We start from the raw sequence: 24498 nt of genomic DNA on the forward strand, positions 1-24498 counted from the left end.
AGGGCAAGGTAGGACAGAGGGACGTAAGGATAAGGAGGCGATTGTAAAATACATGAAATCTTATCAAGTGCAACTTCCTGTCCTCTACTGCAACATCCCCCTGGTGAGTGGGCGTCTACCCTCTCCATCGACAACTTTGAAAAAGGTCACGCATTACTTTAAATGTGTGCATTTGTGTGTGTGTGTGTGGACAGTTTTAATCACCACCTGAGGTGAAACTAGATCATCTGTGATTTCTGCTCATTATTTCTGCTTTGGATGCTATATAGCACATATCTCATCTTCTACACAAAAGAACCTGCAAATTTTTGAAGAAAGTCATCAATTTTATCATCTTACCAAAATGTTCTTTATTCCTGGCTGAAGTCCCTTTAAAAAGATTTCTTTCTGGGGCTGGCCCGGTGGTGCAGCGGTTAAGTGCACATGTTCTGCTTCTCAGCGGCCCCCAGTTCGCCGGTTCGGATCCCGGGTGCAGACATGGCACTGCTTGGCACGCCATGCTGTGGTAGGCGTCCCACGTATAAAGTAGAGGAAGATGGGCACATATGTTAGCTCAGGGCCAGGCTTCCTCAGCAAAAAGAGGAGGACTGGCAGTAGTTAGCTCAGGGCTAATCTTCCTCAGGAAAAAAAAAATTTCTTTCCATTTTTCTTCTGATATTTTCTTATTATGTACATATAGGAATAAATTACAAATATACATACAACTTTTGATGTTTTATAGTTTTGATAGTGATAGATATTTTTAAGAGTTATCAAGCTTTTTATTTTGGAATAGTTATTAGATTGATAGGAAATTTGCAATAATATTATGGAGTTCCCATTTGCCCCACACCTAGTTTTTCCTAATATTAACATTACTATGGTACATTTGTCATAGCTAACAAAGCCATATTATTAAATAAAGTCCACACTCCACTCATATTTCCTTAGTTTTTACCTAATGCCAAAAAGTCAATTTTTCATATGCCAGTTTTCTGGCCTTTATAATCCTGATCAAAGTCCTCTTTAAGTACCCAGAAATAAACATGATTCTTCATATATACTGTGGCCAGGGCAGATATCTCATCAGAAACTAGATGGTGAGCAGAATAAGAGAGGATAGGGCAATCCCAAGGACACATGTGAGGTCCACACCCAGGAGACTGTCTCTGAAGGGCTGTACACTTCTCATTGATTAACACATTTAATCCTCCTGGCAACCAAGAAGGTAGATGCTATCATTATCTTCATCTTCACAGAAGCTCAGAGAGATTAATTGACTTTTCCAGGGTCACACAGAGCCGAACCTCCAATCCAAATTTGTCTGACTCAGAAGCTCACTGCACTGCCTGCTGTGGTATATTTCAAGGAAATTATACCATGTAGTATACCATGTGTGCTATCCATGAACCACTCATTCTTCAGACGAGATGGCAACATGAGGGGCGTCTAGCCATGTTCTGCCTGTGGATTCACTTATTTAACAAACGTTTTAGCTCCTACCATGGAGCAAAATGGCTGTATTTCGTAGGAAGGACTTTGGATAAAATCAAAGGGCAGACTGGGGCATGGGGCCCCAGTGAGTAATGTGACTGTGAAATGTAAAGGCACTAGCAGTCAGTCAAATTCTTTACCCTTAACTGATAGACTTCCAAGAACAAGAAATGCGGGGAATCTCTGTTTAATTACCTGATTGGGAGTTAGCAATAAAGATGAACCATAATTAGGAAACCAATAGTACCTGGGTCCATAAATGTGCTATTTGTACTTCTATCTAAGGTGAATAGGACATTTACCAGGGTTCAGAGGTAAACAGGTGACTCTTATGAACCTCAAGGTTGAGAACCTCTGGTTTACTGACTAGGTTCTATGTGGGTGAAAGACTATGTAAAAGAAAGTTCTTTTTTTATCTTCCGGTATAAATTGTCTACTTAATTGCTCATGTAAAGTAATTTTAGTGTTATGAACATAGAGTGATGATATTAGCTACCATTGTGCCTGTGACACTGTGGGCCATCCTCTGCCTTAAGGCCTTGACATTCATTTTCTCATTTACTCTTCAAAGAGTCTGTTAGGGAGATAGACTAATCACCATTCCACAAAGAGTGAACGGAAGCTTAGAAAGACTAAGCACTTGCTGTTAGTAATTTAGTACTAAGCCAAGGTTTAAGCCTGGGTCTGTCTGATGCTTGGATGGGGATGAGAAGGGTGCAGTTCACCTGCTCAAATATGAGTCATATTAGTTGGGGACAGTGCGACGAGTGACTGACCTTGAGCAGGTCCACCACCTCAGTTTTGGAAATGAAGATGAAACAGATAGAAATGTTCAGCTATTCCTAGGATATAATAATGTGTCACAGTACTAAGGTCCCATGGTCCAGATGCCAGGCTAGAACTTTAGGTAAAGAAGCTAAACTTCACCTATGAATGGATTGAGGAGTTTGATAGGGTTCTCCAGTAAACCTATGATATGGTTTGTTCAAATCAACAGGGAAACCTGTTGGATACATGCAGGTATGAAGAAATAAACTTTACCTACTCATGACGGTAGGAGGAATGTAAGAATGGGGAGATAGAGACAAAAATATAGGGAGAAGAAGGAAGACAATGCTGAGTGGTCTTGAAACCATCAGGCATTGTCTTCCTACACTGAATAAAAATGATGATAATAGCAAACATTTTTTGAGTACTTACCATATGCAAGCATTTACGTGAACATGTCACAACTCTACCAAACAGGTGCTATATAGATAAGAAAAAGATAAGACTCAGAAAGGTGAAGTAACTCTCATAAAGCCACTCATGTCTGTCTGACTCAAAAACTAAGAAAGTAGTGGTATTTCTTTTTTTTTTCTTAAAGATTTTTATTTTTTTCGTTTTTCTCCCCAAAGCCCCCCGGTACGTAGTTGTATATTCTTCGTTGTGGGCCCCTCTAGTTGTGGCATGTGGGACGCTGCCTCAGCGTGGTCTGATGAGCAGTGCCATGTCCGCGCCCAGGATATGAACCAACGAAACACTGGGCCGCCTGCAGAGGAGCGCGCGAACTTAACCACTCGGCCACGGGGCCAGCCCCAAGTAGTGGTATTTCTTAATCCGTGTATGTTTAACCCATTGTTCCATCAGGATATCTTTCAAATCTCCTCTAAGAAGGCATGGAGATAAAGAATGGTATGGAGAGAAGCTTAGTGGATAATCTGAAATAGAGTTTCTCTTGACAGGACTCTCAGAGAGAGTGTGGACACAATAGTGAAGAGCCTGGCACTGTCTAGCTATTGTAGGGTTGGAAACCTGTACTTTGTTAGATTGACTATACTTACGAACTTTGTGTTTTCTTTGCTTGTGTCCCTTTTTCTTTAGTCAAGTTTCTTTGGAAAATTCCAATCTGCTTTGCTGTGCTGAGAGAAGCAACGTTCTTTTGTTCATATTTGACTCAGAGAACAAGGAACAACTCTTTCTCTGTCAAGGATAGAGAAAAGGATGGAATGGGATGGAGAGTGGCATGGGGTGGTGGTGGGGTGGTGGTGGTGGATTACTGTGGATATCAAAGTGAGAGAAGCCTCAAAGGGGAGACTCACGTGCACACACACTCCTGGGTCCTTTTCTCCTCTATGTATTGTGGTAAGAGAGAGGGCATTGAAAAGGGGGCAAATGCTTTTTTACTTATCTGTTGTCCTCCTTGACTGTAGATGCTCACTGTGAAACAGGCATCCAGTGGAGCAGATGTAGGGGTTCTTTGGGAGTCTCTGTAGTAGACCTCTCCACTGCTTGTTTCTCTGGTTTGGGGTAAACTAGCCTGATATATTTTAAAGTCCATCAACTCCTTCTTCTCTCTCCTACATGACTCTATTACTCTCTTGATGCTGGGATCCTCTTGCCCCACAGGCAGCCCTCTTGAGTGGAGTACCCACAAGATAGCTCAAGCCTGCCTATCTTTTTCGTTGTACACTTGGCCAGAGAAACTCCCACATTTTGGCCACACGTGTTGGGAATCTAATGTAAAAAACAATTGCGCCTTAACTGATATATTCATGTTTTACCAGCTAAGGCCAAGACAGTGCCATCTCTGAGTACATCAACTATCGTACTTTAGTAAAGGAGCAGGCTGCTCCTCAACTGTTCCCTCTCTCCTCCTTGTCACCACTCCTCAATTCCTTTTCCCTCTGCTCAGATAGGCACAGAGGGCAGCTGATCAGCAATTCCAAGGCATAATTATAACTTCATCTGGAAAATACCCTCTTCTTCTTGCAGGCACTTCCCAAATTTACGAATCAATCAGTGGTTCTCTTAGTGTCCTCCTCACTTGACTTGAATGGGAGATGAGAAAGGAAGAAGCAGAAAAAAAGCATGGTGGAGGGAGGGAGCTCACAATCCTGATATTTCTTTTAGAATCTTTGGGTTTTGTATATAAGCTGCTGGGGATAGGGGTGATATTTGGAGTAGCAAATATAGCTTTGCTTTTAGCAAGTTCTGAGGGCACATATCCGAAGGCTTTCTTCAGAATGGAAGGTGGGAAGTTCAAGTATGTATTCTTCTCAGTTTTAGCACCTAATGTTCTCAGCTTTGGGGTTTTCCCAGCAACCAGAGGCAACAAGAAAAGTCTCATTCAACATTCAATTATGTGTGTTAATGCAACAACAAGGGTGCAGTAATATGCTTATCTCAATCGTAGGGGCAACATGAGAGTAACGTGAAGTAGTGAAAGGGCTAACCCCAGCCCACGGTTGCTATTAAATCAGAGGTAGCCTTTATATTTCAACAAGCCCTAATTTGAAAACTGTAGGGCCAACTATGTTCCAGAATTCAGAAGTTTTTGGATTTTAAAACGGTAATTTTATATATTATGTAGCACCCCCAGGGGGTCTGGAGCAAAACTCTCTGGATCTGGAGCAGCATATAAATAGTCACAGTAACTGTTTTTTTTTTTTTTTTTTGGAGGAAGATTAGCCCTGAGCTAACATCTGCTGCCAATCCTCCTCTTTTTTTGCCAAGGAAGACTGGCCCTGAGCTAACATCCGTGCCCATCTTCCTCCACTTTATATGTGGGACACCTACCACAGCATGGCTTGCCAAGTGGTGCCATGTCTGCACCCGGGATCCGAACCAGCGAACCCTGGGTCACCGAAGTGGAATGTGTGAACTTAACCACTGCACCACCAGGCCGGCCCCATAGCAACTGTTTTAAATAAAGGCTTTAAATAGCCTACTGTCAGTTCAGGTGATGATTTGCCACTAAATGAGTTCAGACTTGTATATGGTTTTGGCATCAAATGAGTTGTAAACAAATTGTCAGCTTACAGATTTCAGTTTCAGATAAAAGATTGTGGACTTGAATTAATAATACGAGGTCTTTGTCCTAGGAATTGAAAACCAGCAAACCAAGCCACTGGACTATAGCTCTCTTCACTGCCGATTCCCAACAAAGCATCATTGAACTGGCCCTTTACAAAATAAACTGTGCTTCATTTGACCCATTCATGTTCTACTGAGCTAGCCTAAAACAATGCCCTTTCTAAGTGCATCAATTGTCCTACCAGTCTGGCGAAAGTACTTGGTGTCTAGCAGACAGGCCTCTTGGATAACTATTACAGTACAGAGATTTATTAAATGGTGCCCTGCTGGTTAACAAGCATTCATAGAGCTCTGAAACAAGCCTAATTATAACCTGGGAGTCTCAAGCATAAGGCTGAGTTCATTGGGATTGTTACTCACCTTAAAGAGTACAGGGTACACCCCTTAGTCGTTAGTCCCTTTAAAGTATAGCATTCTGGCTACTGTCAGTTGATTATATGTGCCATGGATTTTGGCCAAGCTCCAGATAATCAAGGATTTCTTCTACTTTGGAATAGCTGATTTTTTTTTTAAGTTTAAAAAAAGGTAGAACAAAAACAATAAATTTAATCCACAGAGTCCCCAGATTACTTAAATTTATTGTTTAATTTGAGATATTCACTACCAATTAATTGACCCATTTAAAATAATATACTGTATAAAGCTCCATATTATGCTAAAAATATTTTTAGTACTAACTTATTAGAGCAATAAGAGAGATATTTTTAGCACAATGTTAAAAGTGCCCTAGAGCTTTAGAATTGAAAGATTATGTTCATAAGTTCCACAGTGTTGGCATGAAATATAATTCTCAAGAAATACATGGGATGATAAACACTCAATTCAGAATAGTAGTTATCCCTGAGGGAGGGAGGGAAATGCAATAGTTGAGGGTGTATAGGGGCCCATAACTGTGATAAAATTTTGTTCCTTAAACTGGATTAAGGGTGCATGGGTGTTTATTAATCTTTATACTTTTGCGAATGTCTGAAATATTTCATGATAAATTGAATACATATGTATAATTTTCCTTGATTCATTTAGGCTAGGGTAAGAGAAGAACAAAATACACTTCTGTGTCAAATATCTTGATAGATAAACCGTATACTATTCTGCCATCCCTCCATGGATTTGCTTCTGGTGTCCTCTGAGTTTCTTGATCATTGAATGCCCTCCTTACTCAGATTTCTTTGTAGGAATTAGTTTGTGGACAAAAGGAAAGGCCTGCAGACAAAGTGTCTGTGGAAAATGATTCCATTTTGAATGTGAAGTGTGACATTTTATTCTTAGAGGAAGATTGAAAGCACTGGAGGAATTCCTGGCCTCCTCTAAGGCCTGCTGCCATCATATCTCTACCCCCTCCATCTCCTCTCTTCCTGCCTCCTCCTAGCCTTACCTTTGCATGATGCAGAAGTCTGTCATTTGTTATGCTATCTGCATTTTTTGTCCTATGCTTTCTTTCTCATGGAAGCTGTTGAAAGCAAGCCTCTTTATTACATGGGAGTGGCCTTTCCCAGAATCTCAGAATTTTTTCCATAAAAATTTATATGCAAAAAAGAGTCAGAGTCCACTTGAGTCACCCTTAACAAGATGTGGGAACCTGGTCATAGGTCTATTTGGTAGGCAGAAAAATCTCCTTGAAAGCAAATGTTAAGCAAACATTATAAAAATGCTTGTTTAGCACTGTTTACACAAACTTTAGTATATTTAACAGTTTCTCATATTGAAATTTTGTTTTCCTTTTAGATATCATCCCAGTAATTATGTAACATTTCATTCTGAGTGTGTTTCAGATAAGAAAGGTCTTTGATATCATGTACATATTATGTATTATATATAACGTTTACAATGTGATTGTTCTTAGAATCTTGGATAAGCATGTTTATTTCTTTGAAGTAAAATATGCTATATTTGAAATCCTCAAATAAACTCATGATTTTCACAATGTGTTGCTTCATAAAGAGGACACTTAGGTTTTGCTGGTGTTATCTACCCTCTGCTTCTAGGCCCATCTTTGTGGAATGGGCAGCTCGAAGGCCTTCTGGCTCAGTAGCTGTCTATGCTTGTTAACCCTCCAAAAGAGGTGTGGGAAACACCCGGAGCAGAACCAAGGAAGAATGAGAAGTCAAAGTCTGGCAAGAGTGCCCAGCAATCACTGTTGTCACGTTAAACAGGGTAAAGGAAGGAGAACCAGAGGCACGGATCTTGCGAGTCTCTGTGGTTTGGTGAATGAAGTCAGGACCTTGGTTTTCTCAGTTCCATAGTCAGTGGCCAGGTCAGTTTCATGTGAATATTCATAACTCGTCCTAAGAAGGCCCGGTCTACAGCTGTAGAGAGCCCAGAGTAAATTCACTTCCATGAGAAAAGCAGCCCAAAATTATACTCTTCAAAGAATGAGGTGGTTATATTATCTCCAGGAAGGGCAGTCTCTGGTGTTCAATTGTAGAATATCATAATTGGTCTATGTTTCTAAGGGTTAAATTAGCCAGAGTACATTTGCTTCTAGGCAACGGCCTTGAGAAGAGCTGATTTTACAATGGAAGCTTTTCCTAAATCACTGCAGACTTGGTGACTTCAATGTAGTAATCTGATAATTCCTTTTTAGTGCCTCCAAACTGGACTGGGAATGATAACAAACTATATAGCACCTTAGCGTTTACAAAGTGCTTTCTCCCATCCCTAGACGCACCAGTAAAACTCTGGACAGAGAAGTAATTGGTAGTAGATAAACTCAGTATAGCAGGGATTCTGATCTGGCTTTGATGGGCACACTAAGCTGTGTAACACAAGCAGTCATTCATTTAATTAACATCTTTTGAGTTTCTCTTATGTGACAGGCACTGTTCAAGGCACGGAGATATTGTAATAAATGAAACAAAGCCCCTTTCCTAAAGGGACATTTTTATAAGTGAAAATATGACAAATATCAGCTAGTGAGAGGTGCTGTAAAGAAAAACAAAGCAGCACAAAGGGCTAATAAATCAGGAGGCCAGGAATGCTGTTTTGCATAAAGTGATCAGAGAAAGCCCTTCCAAGGAGGTGACATTCGAGCAGAGACTGGAAAAAATCAAGGAAGTATACTATGTAGCTATCTGGAAGAACAACATTCCAGGCAGAAGTAACAAGCACATGCAAAACATGTGCTGACGCAGAAGTATTTTTGTATCATTTTTTACACAAAAATTTAAACATGTGCAAAAGTAGATAGCATTGCATGACGAATCCCGGGTATCAATTACTCTGCTTCTATACATCCAACCAATCCACCAGTTTCTTCTCCATAATGGATCATTTGAAAGCAAATCCAAGACGTCATTTAAATATTCAGCATGTATTTCTAAAGTTACAAACACTTTTCTTTGACATGCCACAATATCACTCTCACTTAAAAATTGTCAATAATTCCTTAATATCATCTAATATTCACCAGTATCCAACCTTCCAATATTAGAAATAAATTCATATATACTTTTACTAATTGGTTTGTTAAAATCAACTTTTAAATGAGGTTATCTGGAATGTCTGAAAAATAGCAAGGGGGGTAATGTGGTTGGAAAGAATAGAACTCAATACCAAGTCTCACAGCCACGCAGAAGGGCACAAAGATAGAACTGGGGTCAAAACATCAGTTAGAGTAAATGAGAGAAGGTGAGTAGTGGTTATCAGAACAAAATGAACAGGCTGATGCTGGCTGGCAGAGATGCACAGGCTTCTGCTTCCATTTATGAGGAATGTTGCCCTGTGGGCCCAGCCTCCAGGAGGATCAATGAAGCAGATGAGATTGCCTTACCCTTGAGGTCCTTGAATTCCTTGCCCCCAGACAAGAGGCAAAATAGCCAGACAGGAGAGAAGACCAACATTTCTGCTCAGCACTAAATTGGGAACCTTTACACATCAGCTCTTCATTCTTACAATAACCCTACAAGATACTAATTGCTGTCTATAAAAGATGAGACTGAGGCTCAGAGAGGTCAAGTGGCTGGTATGGTGTGGAGAATGAATTTGAACACTGGTCTTCTGGACCCAAAGCTGGTCTTCATTTTCTGCTATTATGTCATGTATTCATTTGTTTATTGCCTGTTTCCTCCCTGACCAGTTTGTCAGCTCCATGAGGACAACAATCCTGTCTGTCTCTTACACTGTGACCTTCCTGGGTCTAGGAAAGTGCCTGGCACATTGGAGAAATTAAAAATATTAATTCAATGAATGAATGTACATGTTATATAACCTTGAGTCTCAAAGAAAATTCTTTTTCAGGGATCAACTCTACAAATTTCAGGGTCTCCATGGCTCAATATGAAACTTTCCACTTTTTCCACCTTTCTCTACCTCCTTCAATTTCTTTTAGATCCATAGCTCTGGGATGGCTTGGAATGTCATCAGGGTTGGGCAAGGTGAAAAAGCTCGGGACTGATCCCAAATGAGATACTATTTTATACCTACTAGATTGGTAAAAAGCAGGGTCTGATAATATCAATGGTTGGCGAGGATGTGGATTAACAGGAATCCTTACATACCACTGGTGGGAAGGTGAATTGATACCATCGCTTTGAAAAAATTTGGCATTATCTTGTAAAATTGAACTTCCGCATACTTTAAGACCCAACAATTTCCCCCGCTAGGCCTTATTCCTAGAGAACTCTTGCACTGTTCACCAGGAGACACATTCTCAGTAGCATTGTTCGGAATGGCAAAAACCAAAACCAAAAAATAAAACCCACTAAGCAACCTAAATATTCGGGGACTTTAGAATGAATTCATCAGTTTTGCTATCGTCAAATGAAATTTTATAGAGCAGTGAAAATGAATCTGTGAGCTACAGCTGCAAGCAACAACACAGATGAATCTTAGAAACACACCCTTGGGTAAAAATACATACAAAAGAAATCACATAGTTTATATCTAAGCTTTGAAGCTTTTGTATGTATCAAAGATCAAATAAGTACATAAATCAAACAAGTCAGCCCAGGATGGAGCTGTGTGTAAAGACATCATGTCTGTCATCTGCACAGCCATCTGCTGGCTGCTGGCAGGAGTGTACTTCTGGCATCTGGAAGCCGTTGTTTTCTGCACCATGGGTGCCAAGAGGTGAGCTGAATCCCATAAGTGAGAAATGAAACACTCACTCAGATGTGGAACTCCCAAGCACACATCCAGCATTACACACCAGAGAGGAGAATTCATTCAGGGAAAGCATAATTTATTTGTATTTAAACATTCCTTTACTGTTTGACAATGTGGTGATCCCACCGAGAGGTACCAGGCATTCGAATGCGTTCTTTTACAAACATTTTTCTTCACGCCCATTGTCTTGCATAAAGCTGCCAAAGATCACGCCTTAGGTTCCCTTGGCCTCTTCCCCACAGACAGGGAGGCACACAGACTCTCAACTACACATGTGGGATTAATGTGTCTGATGTCACTTGGCCTCATGTGAGAAAAGTCACAGATTTCATCATTCTTTCTAGTAGTTTCAGAAGTCCTGGCAGCTCTTGCAATCTGGAAAGGGGGTAACTTCATTAATTCTAATTAAGTGTCAGAAATGAAAATCGAAAACACACAACGAGGCTTTTTCCTTAATAAGGAATGTTAACAACATGTGACCTTAGCTGTGTGACAAAGACAGGACTTGTACTGGAGTCTAAGGCGTGGGACTCTTTTGGAGAGTATGAAAAGTGCTCTGAAAAGGAAATTTCTTCATTATTTCTAATGATAAGTGTAGACAATAAAAAATCTATAACTGTGCTTACTCTCTTCATAGGGAAAAGGAAGATTTATAAATCACCCAGAAGATATGATCAATGTAAATAAGCTGCTAATTTAGACACCTTTATTTTTTTGTTTATAGTGTTGACTGAATGTCTTTATCACATGAATCAGATAATTGCTAAATCTCCACCTTATTTTCTTTGGATTAGACATACTGTCAATCATTGATCCAGGCTACAAGGTAATTTTCTTACAAATGTAAAAGCAGTTTTTAATAAGCCAATTAAAGAAGGTCGTGTGTGTGTGTGTGTGTGAGTGTGTGTATGTGTATTATATTACATATATATATATACACATACATATATATGGAAAATGTGTTTTTTTCAAAATCCCACTATTCCTAGAATAAGCAGCAGCAGGTTTATAAAAATAGACCTAAACTGATTTTCTAGTAAATTAATTCACATGCAATTTTTAAAAATTATGATCATCCAAGAATGGTGCATTGCATAGAGCATGATATATAGGTATTATTGTGTAGCTTAAGGATCTGATCACTTTCCTGGGACTATTTCTTATGTTGTTATTAGTATTGCCCTTTGTAAACTTTTGACTCCAAGGCACCATGATAATACAATACCTATTCATTTATCATTCATTCATTCAACAAATATTTATAAAATGCCTATGAGACGCCGGGCACTTTGCCAGGTGCTGGGGACATGATAATGATTAAAACCAAATAGGATCCTTTACCTCACAGAACTTTCTATTTAGTGATGGAGAAAGATATTAATGAAATACCACAAAAAGAAACTTATAATTACAAAATGTGGATAAAGAAAATGTATATGGTGTTGAAAGATTATAACGGGGGTAATGTGCCTTAGTTAGGGAGGACCTCAGAGGGCTTCCCCAAGGATGTGAGGTTTGATGTGAAGAATCCCAGATATATAAAATCAACCACTTGAATCTTATTTTCACTACAGTTCCTTTTAATCCTGATGTTTTGCTAGAATCATTCTCAAATTGCTCTCAGAGCTGTGTGATAATTATAAACAAATTCACAAAAATTGATTACAGGCAGTATGGGAAAGAATAAAATAACTAAAGTTCTTGTCTTCAATGAGTTTACTTAGTAGGGAGAAAAGCACAATACAATAACATATAACACAACTTGATAAGCAAAACAAGAGATATAAAAGCAAGAGGAAAAAAGAAGGAAAACTTTTTTCTACTTGGAAGTAGACTCTAGAATGTTTTTACTGAATGGGTGGCGTATACTTTGGGTCTTGCAGTCTGAGTGGGGGTTTGAAGATAGACGTAGGAGGAAAAACATTTCAGTAGAATGTTCAGATGGGAAAACATGAAGCATACTCTAGAAATTGTGGGTCCAGTCTGAGTTCTGTAAGAGGAAGTGGTGAGAGTTGAGGCTGGAAGGTTAGATTGGAATCAGGCTGGGACAGGCTTTGATTGCTACCCTGAGAAGTTAATATAGGACTCAGAAGGTAGTGGAAGATAAATTATTAGACGTGTGCAACCAGCCTTGCTCAGCTCTCCCACTCCATAACGTGGCTCTGAGCAAAGGAAATGATGAACTCTGATAACCCCTGTCTCTATCTGTACCTTAAGCTGGTTAAAAATGACACCAACAAATTGTACATATTTGGAGAAACACAGAGGGCCTGCATCCTTGAGGTCAGGGACGTTGTCCTATTCATACTGATATGCCTAGCACCTCTCATAAGCTTGGCATAAGATTTGTGCTTGATAACTGGGAGTTCCCAATTTATCTTCTCAATCGTTAAGTAGAAACCAACAAAAGAAGAACCAAAACCTGTATATTCCCTTATTTTTTCAATTACATTTTTTTAATTACAAAAAGACACCAAACAGATATAACCAAATACAAACTTGGCTTGAAGAAAAATAGGTACCAAAGGCATTATTGGGACTTTGAGGAAATTTGATAATGGCCCCCATATATGAGGATATTGTGGCATATCCAATATCCAATGTGGAACATTGGAATTATTTTATTATTTATGGTAACGGCCACAGCATTCATAGGCTATGTTTTACTTAAGTGCCTGCAACTAACTTTCAAATGTTCAGCAAAAAAATACATACACACACACCCATAAAGCAAACACACCAAATCATTACTAATTGTTGAATCTGGATAGATGGTATTCAAGTATTCATTTTTCTATTCTTTTAACTTTTCTGTATGTTTGAAATTGTTCATAACAAAAAGTTGGGGAGGTTTTTACACTTCAAAAATATACTCTATCAACACTTGAAACTAATATAATCTTATATCTCAATTAAAAAAATCACACAAATATACTCCATCAGTCAGTATTCTTAGTTTCTAGTAAAGAAACCAACTCTGGCTACTTTAGGGAAAAGGTCTTAATTAAAAAGATAATGGGTAGCTCACAGATCCTTGGGAAGGCTTGAAAATCATACTGCTCAACACGTCCTGTGAAGAGCTCCTTGCCCTGTCCCCGTCGACCTCACAGCTGGTTCTGCCAACTCCACTGATGCTGCAATTGCTGCTCTCTCTTCCTCTGGAGAAAGAATATGGCTGCCACCAAGCTGCTACCTCTGCTGGGGCAGAATGGATTCTGTAAGCATCTGACTGGTGTACCCCATGCCCTAACCACAAGGGAGGATGGGAAGGCATGAATCTTGCATTTCAGTTTCTACAGTGGGATACTTGGTCTGCTTCATGACATATGTGATTCTCCAGAAATAATGAGGTGCTTCAGATGTCGATTGGCCAAGAACAATAATAAAAGTCAACTGCTTCTGTACATGATATAGAAATCTATATTATTAAAGGTGAAAGTTACACTCCTTCCCAGAGGAAGTCACAATTTAACATGTATGTATGTATCTATCTAAAGTATTGATAACGTATATATATATTTTACATAAACAATAATAATGACACGTACCTAACATTACTGAACAATTGTTGAGTACCAGATACTATTTTAATGTATGCTTATATGAATTAACTAACTTAATGCTCACAACAACCATTTCCCTACAAGGAAACCGACGTTCAAAGGTTATGTAACTATTGAAATTATCCAATGTTCCCAGAGCAAAGTAAGTGGTGGAGTAAGGATTGTGAATCAAGATAGAACCTATGTTCTTTAAACACAGCCGCTCTGATGCCTGTCGTTCTATTATTTTCTTCATTCATTTACCAATATATGATTGTTTGTCTAATTCATTCTTTTAACGGCTGCATAATATGAGCATATCACAATTAATCTACCCATTCCCCTATTGATAAATGTTTAGATTGTCCAGTGTTTCCCTACCCAAAACAATGTTTCAGTAAGTGTTCTGTTAGATATTATCTTTGTGCATACATGTAAGTATTTCCAAGAGTCCTAGCAGTGCAATTGCTGGGCCAAATTGTACAAATATTTTGAAATTTATAGATACTGCCAAACTGTATTCTACAAAGTTTTGTACCAATTTACATCCCACTTCTAACAGAGTACGAGTATTTCTTTTACTGGTTTCTATATTTGTGACAATTTAATGGTGAAAAATATTTTATTGTGATTTTAATTTGTATGTCCTTGATGATAGCAAAGCTCAGCATCTTTCATGAGTTCATTAGCCATTTATATTTTTCCTTCTATGAATTTCCTATTTACATATTTTAACTCATTTTTTCCATTGGTTAGCCTTTTTCTTGATTTTAGGGTGCACGTTATATAAAAATCCTCTGTCTGTCATATATCCTACCAACGGTTAAACTTTAAACTAAAAACTAAGGAACTTAAAAAAGCAATGCAAGTGTGTGTGTATGCACTTGTCTGTGATTAAAAAACCAATCTGGGGTGAAATAGGAACAAGGCCTGTAGTTTAGTTAACAATATTGTGCTAACGTCAATTTCTTTGCTTCAATATTATGCTGTAGTTAAACATTACCATTCGGGGAAGCCAAGTGTGTTAGTTTCCTAGGGCTGCTGTAATAAATCACCACAGACCAGGTGACTGAAAACAACAGAAATTTACTCTCACATTTCTGGAGGCTAGAAGCCCATAGTCAGAGTGCCACGTTCTCGCCAAGGGCTCTGGAGGAGGATCCTTCCTTGCCTCTTCCCCAGCTTCTTGTGGTTGCCAGTAATTCTTGGCATTCCTGGCCTGCCTCCAGCGTTTGCCTTTGTTGTCACATGGTGTTCTCTGTGGGTGTGTGTCTGCATCCAAATTTCCCTCTTTTATAAGGACACCAGTCATTGGATTAGGGCCCACTCTAGTCCAGTGTGCCCTTGTTTTAACTTGATTACATCTGAAAAGACCCTATTTCCAAATAAGGTCACATTCATAGGTAGCCGGGATTAGGACTTGAACGTAGCTTTTTGGGGGACACAGTTCAGCTCACAACACTGGGGTGAAGTGTACGGAGGACTCCCCGTGCTATTGTTTACAAATTCCTCTGAGTCCATAATTGTTTCAAAATAAAAAGTTAAAAAAAACCCCATATCTGTCAATCATAACTCAATAAAGCTAGGGGAAAAAACCTATGTAGAAAAATAAAACCAAGTTAACCATGGTTACCTCTTTAGAAGATTTCACATTTTATTTAACGCATCAATACAGTCTGACTTTCCTTGGATTTATGGTATTTTGGTAATTAATTTACAAATTTTAAATTAAAAGCTGGAGGGAAAATTAAAAATTAGGGGGAAAGGCCTGCCATTAAAGTGCTTAGAGAGGGGCTGGCCCGGTGGAGCAGCAAAGTGCACACTTTCTGCTTCAGCAGCTTGGGGTTTGTCGGTTCAGATCCCTGGTGTGGACATGGCACTGCTTTGTAAGCCACGCTGTGGTAGGCGTCCCACATATAAAGTGGAGGAAGATGGGCATGGATGTTAGCTCAGGGCCAGTCTTCCTCAGCAAAAAGAGGAGGATTGGCAGCAGATGTTAGCTCAGGGCTAATCTTCCTCAAAAAGAAAAAAGGGCTTAGAGATTAGCTTTTTAGAAAGATAACTTCAGTAGCAGTGTGAAGGGATGGTGTGGGGATGGTTTGAAGCTAGAAGCTGAGAGACAGATAAGAGATGCATGCATTTATCAAGATGAGAAGAGACAAAGACCTGAGCTGGAACACTGGTAGGGAATGGCAAGGAAGGGATGAATGTGAAAAACATTCAGAAAGTAACATGTACAAGTTTTGGTGACTGGTTGGATATAGTAGAATAAGTAAGAGAGAGGAGTTGAGAAAAACTCCCATGTTCCTGGCCAGAGAGACTAGATCGTTGGTGGTGCTGTTCATTGAGTCAATGTGCTGGTGATTCTCCATTTGCTCCACCAGAGCTATTCTCCATCCTTTACCCTACTACTTTGTGTCACAGGAAGCCGACTTTTGTGGACTGAATCACCTGGGATCCTTTGACGTCTAGTTTCATGGTCTGCTTCACCCTCATCCAGAACCAGATGGGCAAGACGTGCCTGACCAAGTGGTACACGCAGTTTGATGATGATGAGAAACAGAAGTTGATGGAGGAGGTGCACACCACCATGATCACCATCCAAGATCCTAAACACACCAACTTTGTGCAGTTCTGAAACTTAAGATCATTTACTACTTCTACTCTGGCCTCTACTTCTGCATCTGCGTCGACGTCAATGACAACAACCTGGCACACCTAGAGGCCATCCACCACTTCGTTGAGGTCTTAAACAAGTATTTCCACAATGTCTGTGAATTAGGCCTGGTGTTCAACTTCTACAAAGTTTATACAGTCGTGGATGAGATGTTTTGGGCTACCAAGATCCGCAAGACCAGCTGGATGAAGGTGCTGAAACAGCCACTGATGCTGCAGTTCCTGGAGTCCAGGCCTGAAGCTCACCTCCAGCAACCCCCTCCCTCAGGTGCCCAGGAGGAAGGCATCCTGCTGGGTCTGGGCCACAAGGGAGGAGACTGTACCCCACTGCCTCTGAGACCTAACAGCTGGTGGAGGCCATCTTGTGTGTACTGAGTAACCATGCCGTTGTCACGTGATGCTGCCAGTGTGCATGCGTGGAGCCCCTAATAAACCTGTGGTCCTCACGTGAAAAAACAAAAAACAAAGCTGACCTGTTTTCTGGTTGGGTTTGGCCAACGGGTTGGTGTTAGCAGGAGATTATGGAGACAGGTCACAGTTTGGTAATGGGTGTGGCCACAGCTTCTGTCAGGCAGCCCTTCCTCCATATGCAGGTAGCACCCTTAGGACAAGCAGGGATAACAGCTTCTTCTCTGTTGCTAGCAAACCCTTACTGAAACTCTTAAACCCTTCACTAACCTCTCTTCAGTGACTTCTTGAGTGTGTAATCTGTTTACTGCCAGGAACTTGATTGGTACAGAAGGTAAGTAAAGGTGAAGCGGGGGTGAGGTGAGGAAAGGATTACAAATCCACTTTAAGAAACACTGAGTTTAAGATATTTGTGTGACACCCCATTGGCAATGTCTATATGGGGCTGATGTCAGGAGGAAAGCCTGGGCTGGAGATATAGCTCTGGTAGTTATTAACAAAAGTACTAGTATATTTAGCAATTGAAAATATGCACTAATAATAGGAAATGATTTAAAACCCAAAGGACAGAAGGCTAGGCTCTGAGGAAGATCAGTATTTTTAGGGGCAACTGCAAAATGAGAAGCCTGCAAATGAAATTGATGAGTTTTCAAAAAAAAGAAAGACTAGGCTGCAATTGTGTCACAGAGAGGATGTAGGAAAATGCTTCAAGAAAGAAGGAGTGGACAATTGTGTCAATAATATTGATTTCTTGGTTGAAAAGTCTGTGGGGTAAGGTCTGAGAATTGAAAATTGGGAAAGTTGGCAAATCTGAGGGTTATTGATGAGCTTATCATAGGACCTTTCAGTGGACTGGTAGAGGTGAGCACTTTGCATGAGGTGAAGAAAGAATGGTCAGTGAAGAAGTGGGGATGTAAGGTTAATGAACATGTAGAGAATGAATATTTTACAGAACTCAAGTCTGTAGAAAAACATATTGATACATTTCACCAATGCAATTTCTGAGTCCCCTAATTCCAGTTTTGTCAGGATTTTAGAATATTACTCAGTACTAAGATGGGGCAGGGGATGTTTGGAGACCCAGGAAGGTTAGACAGGCTGGGGGATTTTGTCCACCTAGATATACTCTTCCACGTTTCTCCAGCCCAGAGAAATCTATTTCTAGAGTTGGGGAGGATGCTATATTTTCTCCCTCCACGATTATCCCCCTGCTCCTGGCTTCTCTTCAAGCCATGTGCTCTGTGGCCTAAATCTTCTCCCTGTTTTGGGGCTTGAGATTTTGGAAACAGACACAGAAATATTTCCCTTCTATATCCCTCCTTAAGGCAACAAAACTATGAGTTTGATAGGGGGCAACGTTTGGGAAAGTGGCAAGCTATAGAAGGGGAAAATACCAAGAAAAAAATAGGTTATTCTCTTAAATATATTACCTTGTCATATATATTGGTCTTTAAAGAGGTTAAGTTGGGAAGACATGAAGAAAAATAGGATGATAGTTGGAAGAGGATATGGGGTAGAGGAAGGTTCTCCTGGAATGACAGCGAGTGTGATTTAAAAAGCACAAGGAGGATCCCTTCCTTAAAGAGATTGTCCCCATGGATGCGTGAAAAACTCTCAAGACAGGCTCATTGCTTTATGCTTACAAGCCTTATTTTGAGATCCTCATATTTGGATTAAGTCCCTCACAGTCATAGGGATTAATATTGAGACTCAGTTTCTTTTTTTTTCCTGGACAAGAAAAACTGCCTGGTGCCTGAGCAGGTAGGGTTTGTTGAATCTGGGAAAGGGCACCTGAAAGAGAGAGAAAAGTGTAGAAAAGGAAGAATTCAAGAAGGGGAATTTTGTCTATTCTTAGCATCTTAGAACTTGCTATATCACACTAACCAATCTCAAAAGGCAATTTTCACAATTAACTGATAAAATGTATTATAAGTCACTTTCTAAAGACACTCAACATAAGTACTTAGTAATAATTTCATTTTTCCCTGTGTCCTCATGGCAGGCTCATCATAGGATGGCCTCTTCTGAGAATAAAAGCATTTCTTTCATCTAGGAAACCCAATGTTAAATGGTAATAAATCATCATTCCTTGAATTCTACAACCTAAACTATGTTACGGAAGAAATTCTAGCCTCTATGCATCATAATTAACATCAAATAGCAGTACAAAATTGCAATACAACAAAGAGCTACATGGCAATAACCCTAGCTGGTCAGAACTAAATTAACTCATTTAACAATTACTTAAGGAGAAGAAGGAAAAATAATCAAGACAGGTTCTACCTATGGAGCTAAAGGAAGGGAAATAGTGATTGTGTCAGTCTGGGTCCAATCAGTAGAGAGAAACCACACAGTGATTTGAACAGGGAAAGTTTAATATAAAGAGTTATTAACTATAGCAGGGGACTGGAGTAACCAGACTAGTAAGGAGTACAGAGAACTCTAAAGACTTTAAGAATAGCAGATATAAGGAGCAGACACTATCTCCATGGTTGACATACATGCCCAGGCAAGAGCACCTCCAGGGCTGAGATCCAGACCTTGCAGACGGCACGGCTATGGATCACTGAATGAAGAAGTCCCACAGAGAATCTCAGAGAGAAGTCCTTGTGTTGCTGAGCTGTTGGAACTTGCTAGAAATTCACCCTCTGGAACTTGCCAGAAGTCCACCTTCTGGAACTTGCTGGACAGCCACTATGTGGAACTTGCTGGCAATCTGCCCTCTGCATCTTGCTGGAAATCTGCCTTCTGGAACTTGTTGGAAATTTGCCCTCTAGGGTTCTGGGGAAAGTTGTTCATGGAGAATGATTTCACTGCAGGCACTCTGCCATACAACTGCCCAGAGGGGAAGACTGGGGGTAAAGTTGCTGGGTGCCGCTAGCTACCATGCACTGCAGGGATCAGCGACCTAAGCCCCAGGCACTGCGGAGCTGGACACTGGGAAAGCTGAGCAGGCTGCAGTAGATGGACACTGGAGAAGTCATACATGCTGCAGGAGTCTGTTGAGTGAGTATACAAGAACCAGGAAACAAAATCCTTTCCTCTTTCAGTATCTCTCTAGCACTTCCTACTGACAAAGCTTAATATCATGCCAGCTGGCAAGGAAAAATATTCAAAGGTCCTGGATGCATTTTCTCGGCATGGCAGCAAGGCAAAAAGGGTGCATTTAGAACTGAGAGGCAACAAATTGATAATAGGCATGACAATAATCCCCAAATTCCCTCCCCCTACTCCAAATTTTAAGCCCCTCAGAAATGTTTTAATGTTTTATAAAGTTGGCTGGGTATCAATCAGGGAAATGATGGAACTCTCCAATCACGGACGAAATTCAAATTCCTTTTCATGGATCTTTTTTTTTTTTTTTTTAAAGATTTTATTTTTTTCCTTTTTCTCCCCAAAGCCCCCAGTACATAGTTGTATATTCTTCATTGTGGGTCCTTCTAGTTGTGGCATGTGGGGTGCCGCCTCAGCGTGGCCTGATGAGCAGTGCCATGTCCGCGCCCAGGATTTGAACCAACGAAACACTGGGCCGCCTGCAGCGGAGTGCGCGAACTTAACCACTCAGCCACGGGGCCAGCCCCCCTTTTCATGGATCTTTTGAGTCCCAGGCAAATCACGGAATACGGTCAGACACCAGGTTAGCATCCACAGGATGCACATGAATGTTAAGATGGATTTGCCTGTCTAGTGTATATTATGCACCTTACTATATTAATGCAACCTGTTTTGATGTGATGGGGGCAGCATCCAGAATGGAGTAAGAAAGGTTAGGAAATAACAGAGTGGAATATAGACAATTCTTTTTAGTAGTGAGAAGTTTGCTTGTGAAGGTGACGACAAAAGACAGTAGTAGCTGGAGGGAAGTATGGAGCTGGAGAATTTTGAAAAAATTAAATGGAAGAGATGAGCATGTTGAAAAGACAATGGGAAATATCCAGTGAAGATGGAGAGCTGAAATATAAGAAAGATGATGTAGAGTTCCTGAGAAGGTGGGAGGGGATCTGTGGAAATGAAATCGCATTTTAACCTAAAATATTGATTCAGGCTTTGTTAAAATTAAAACTTTAAAAAATTATCTTGATGACATTTCTTAAAATAACTTTTATTAACTTTAATTGCCATTGATATGCAAGTGACTCAAAAAAATGAAAGGTATGTAATTAAAAACACCGGGAGGAAAGAAACTTGTTGACTTAAATACCTTAAGAATTCAAAGTACTATGCTGGCTATTACTCTTCTCTGTAAGATAAGGAAGGGAGGTTAGAGAATATTTACATTCCAGTGACCTCTGGGTTGCACAAGGAACAAGAACACTGTTAGGAGTGAGGAGGGGCAAAGGTCTAACTAAAGCATAAACCTCTGCAGGCTCTGTTTCTTAATATCGTGAATTACATAGTTTCTCTCCTTGATAGTGCAAGAAACTTCCCAAGACACCCAATTTTAATGCCAAAGTTTTTGCTTAGTATTTTCAGACGTAACCTTTAGTGGTTAAGCATATGATGACCAGAGAGTCTGTAACATGTTTGTTGTAGGAAATTGCACTTAATCTGCAAGATGAAAAATCAAGGGATTTTAGGGTACTGGAAATTATGTTAATGATAGTCCATGGACTCTGAGTTGGATTATGAGAAAAGTATTCAAAGGAAAAAAAGCTCAACGGATTAGAGATCCCAATGAGACTGAAAAATAGATACAGTGGGCTTATTTGAATAAGCAAGTTAGGAGAATACGAGGTTGCTGTCAAAGAGCAAGATGCTCGATTTTGAAGGTGAAACAGTCCAAGTACGAGCATGGAAATAGACCTCTGGAGTGGAGTGAAGGAGATTAACGGAGACGAGGGATTCAAGAAATTAAAAGGCCAGGATGTTGGCCTTTTAATTTTAATCTCATTGAGTGACACTGAGGGGCTTAGAATGGAGAGGAAGGCTGGGTACCAGGTGAGTCTTCAGTGAATGAGGAAGAGTGACTTGGAGATCAGCAGATGACAGCAACAAGGAGGAAAGGGGGGGTTATAGCTGATTGACAAGCGCCTCAAAGGAGCAAAGTTTTTACAAACATCTGAGAGAGCAATGGTAGGGAAGTCATAAGGAGCAAGCAGTACACCAAAACTATCTCCTAACACAGGGTAAGAGAAAATAAACAAGTCTGTTTTAAAGTGTTTTGAATCCTCCCTTTTTCTGTCTGTCCAAAACCTACCATTATTCAAATCCCATCTTTAAAAGCTCTTTTTTTTAAAAAACAAAGGTTCACAGATATATTATTTTTTAAGGAAGAATAATTTCTGGCAAAAGAATCTTTAATAAAAACACCAAAGAAAATCACTGCTCTGAAAGGCGAGAACAACTCATTTTACTTGCTTTCAAAACCTGTAATATTTCTAGAACATGCCTATTTGAACTCAATTTTTCTAACTTTCAACCCATTTTGTACCACCTAATTGTCCCATTTGTGCCTTTTTAATTATTTTCTCTACATGAGCCCTTTCTGTACCTTTTCTGATCTCAGAAAGCAGTGTAGCTTGTGTATGGGAATTATTTTTTGTTAACAGTCTTCTCCTCACCTAACTCATTTTCTCGAGCTCTTACATCCTGACTTGAAAGTCTTCCTTCTGTCTCTTCATCAATACCCCACTCAGGGGCCAGCCCGGTGGCGCAGCGGTTAAGTTTGTTCTTCTGCTTCTTGGCAGCCCGGGGTTCACCGGTTGGGATCCTGGGTGCAGACATGGCACCACTTGGCAAGCCATGCTGTGGCAGGCATCCCACATATAAAGTAGATGAAGATGGGCACGGACATTAGCTCAGGGCCAGTCTTCCTCAGCAAAAAGAGGAGGATTGGCAGCAGATGTTAGCTCAGAGCTAATCTTCCTCAAAAATGAAAAAAAACCCCAAAAAACCCTACTTAACAGTTGAGGCCTACCTCCTCAAAGAAAGTGTCCTGCTCACACAAGCCTAAACTGAAGTCTCCCATCTCTGAATATCTTATCCTTTCTTATCATTTTTAATTTTATTTTTATACTACATTTTATACTTTAGTCACCTATGTTTTCATGAATTCATTTATTTTCTTCCCTTTGTTATCATAAGTTCTTCTAATAGAGGAACAGTGTCTTTTAGATATTTTCCCAATAAAAACATAGAGTAGGTGGTACGTGATGTGATAGGTTAGGACAACTGCCAAGAAATTCTTTGAAATTGTAATTGCTCCAGAAATATCATGGTATGCTGAGGGATTTACTTTTCAATAATTCTCTGAACAGGTCTACAATCCCTTATTCACTATTTTGAAATCCAAAAAGCTTTGAAAATCAAATGTTTTTTAACATTTGGTGGCAAAACCTATTCTGACCTAAACTCATTTGTCAATAAAACCTGACTTGGTCTAGGGGCCGGCCTGGTGGCACAGCGGTTAAGTGCGCACGTTCCACTTCGGCAGCCCAGGGTTTGCTGGTTCGGATCCTGGGGGCGGACGTGGCACCACTTGGCAAGCCATGCTGTGGCAGGCGTCCCACATATAAAGTAGGGGAAGATGGGCATAGATATTAGCTCAGGGCCAGTCTTCCTCAGCAAAAAGAGGAGGATTGGCAGATGTTAGCTCAGGGCTAATCTTCCTCAAAAAACCCCCAAAAAACTTGACTTGGTCTAAATTCACAGTGGCAAAGAGGCAAAACCTGATCTGAACTGAAGTAAGTCTATACACTTCATTTATCCTACTTAGTAGTGTGATAGTCATAAGTTTTCCTGAAAAAAATGTTAACTTGATTCTGGAGTGCTGCCCCAGCCCTTGTGGGATGTCATATAACAAAGTACACTTTCCTAAAGTCTGAAAAATTCTGAATTCTGAAATCCACCTGGCTCAACATCATTGTTAAAAGGATTAAAGCAAGGTACAGTTGTTAAACAAATACCTTTGTGGGGAAAATAAGATCTAAAATCTCAAAAAATTACTAAAAACAAGAAAATAAAAATATTTTCCAATTATGGCTTTTATTAAGCATATTGTTTTTCTGATTTCACTAACTGAAAATTGGTGGTAACTAGAAATTTATTACATGTAAATACGTAATGTGATTAAAAAATAGAGTGACACCTCTGGAAAACTGTGCTTATAAAGTTAACTGCTATATTTATATTTCTTAAGGGACACAGTTATTTTGCATTACTATAAGGTTGCTGGCAGCGACGCTAGTCGTTACTGACAATGACTATCACATCTTTTTCTTCACCTGTAAAATAAGAAGGTTGGGTCTAATGACCTATAAAGATTCTTCTGAAATTCTAAGATCAAGTAGGATACACAGAACGAGACCAAGTTCAAAGATTTCGTATATATGAAACAAATCAGTCAGCAAATATTGAGAACCTATATTATCGAAGGTGCCGTCATATTAAATACTGGGAAGCGAAGACGAAAGGATTTGAAAGAGGATGTTGTACGTTCTAT

At 39.8% G+C, this 24498-nt stretch overlaps 1 pseudogene; it reads left to right on the top strand.

Moving 5' to 3' along the window:
• Positions 1-16438: 16438 nt before the first annotated feature.
• On the top strand, positions 16439-17024 carry LOC103549492 (AP-2 complex subunit sigma pseudogene; annotated as a pseudogene).
• The last annotated feature ends 7474 nt before the right edge of the window (positions 17025-24498 follow it).

This window comes from Equus przewalskii, chromosome 4 (genome assembly GCF_037783145.1).
Source record: "Equus przewalskii isolate Varuska chromosome 4, EquPr2, whole genome shotgun sequence".
Taxonomy (NCBI): Eukaryota; Metazoa; Chordata; class Mammalia; order Perissodactyla; family Equidae; genus Equus; species Equus przewalskii.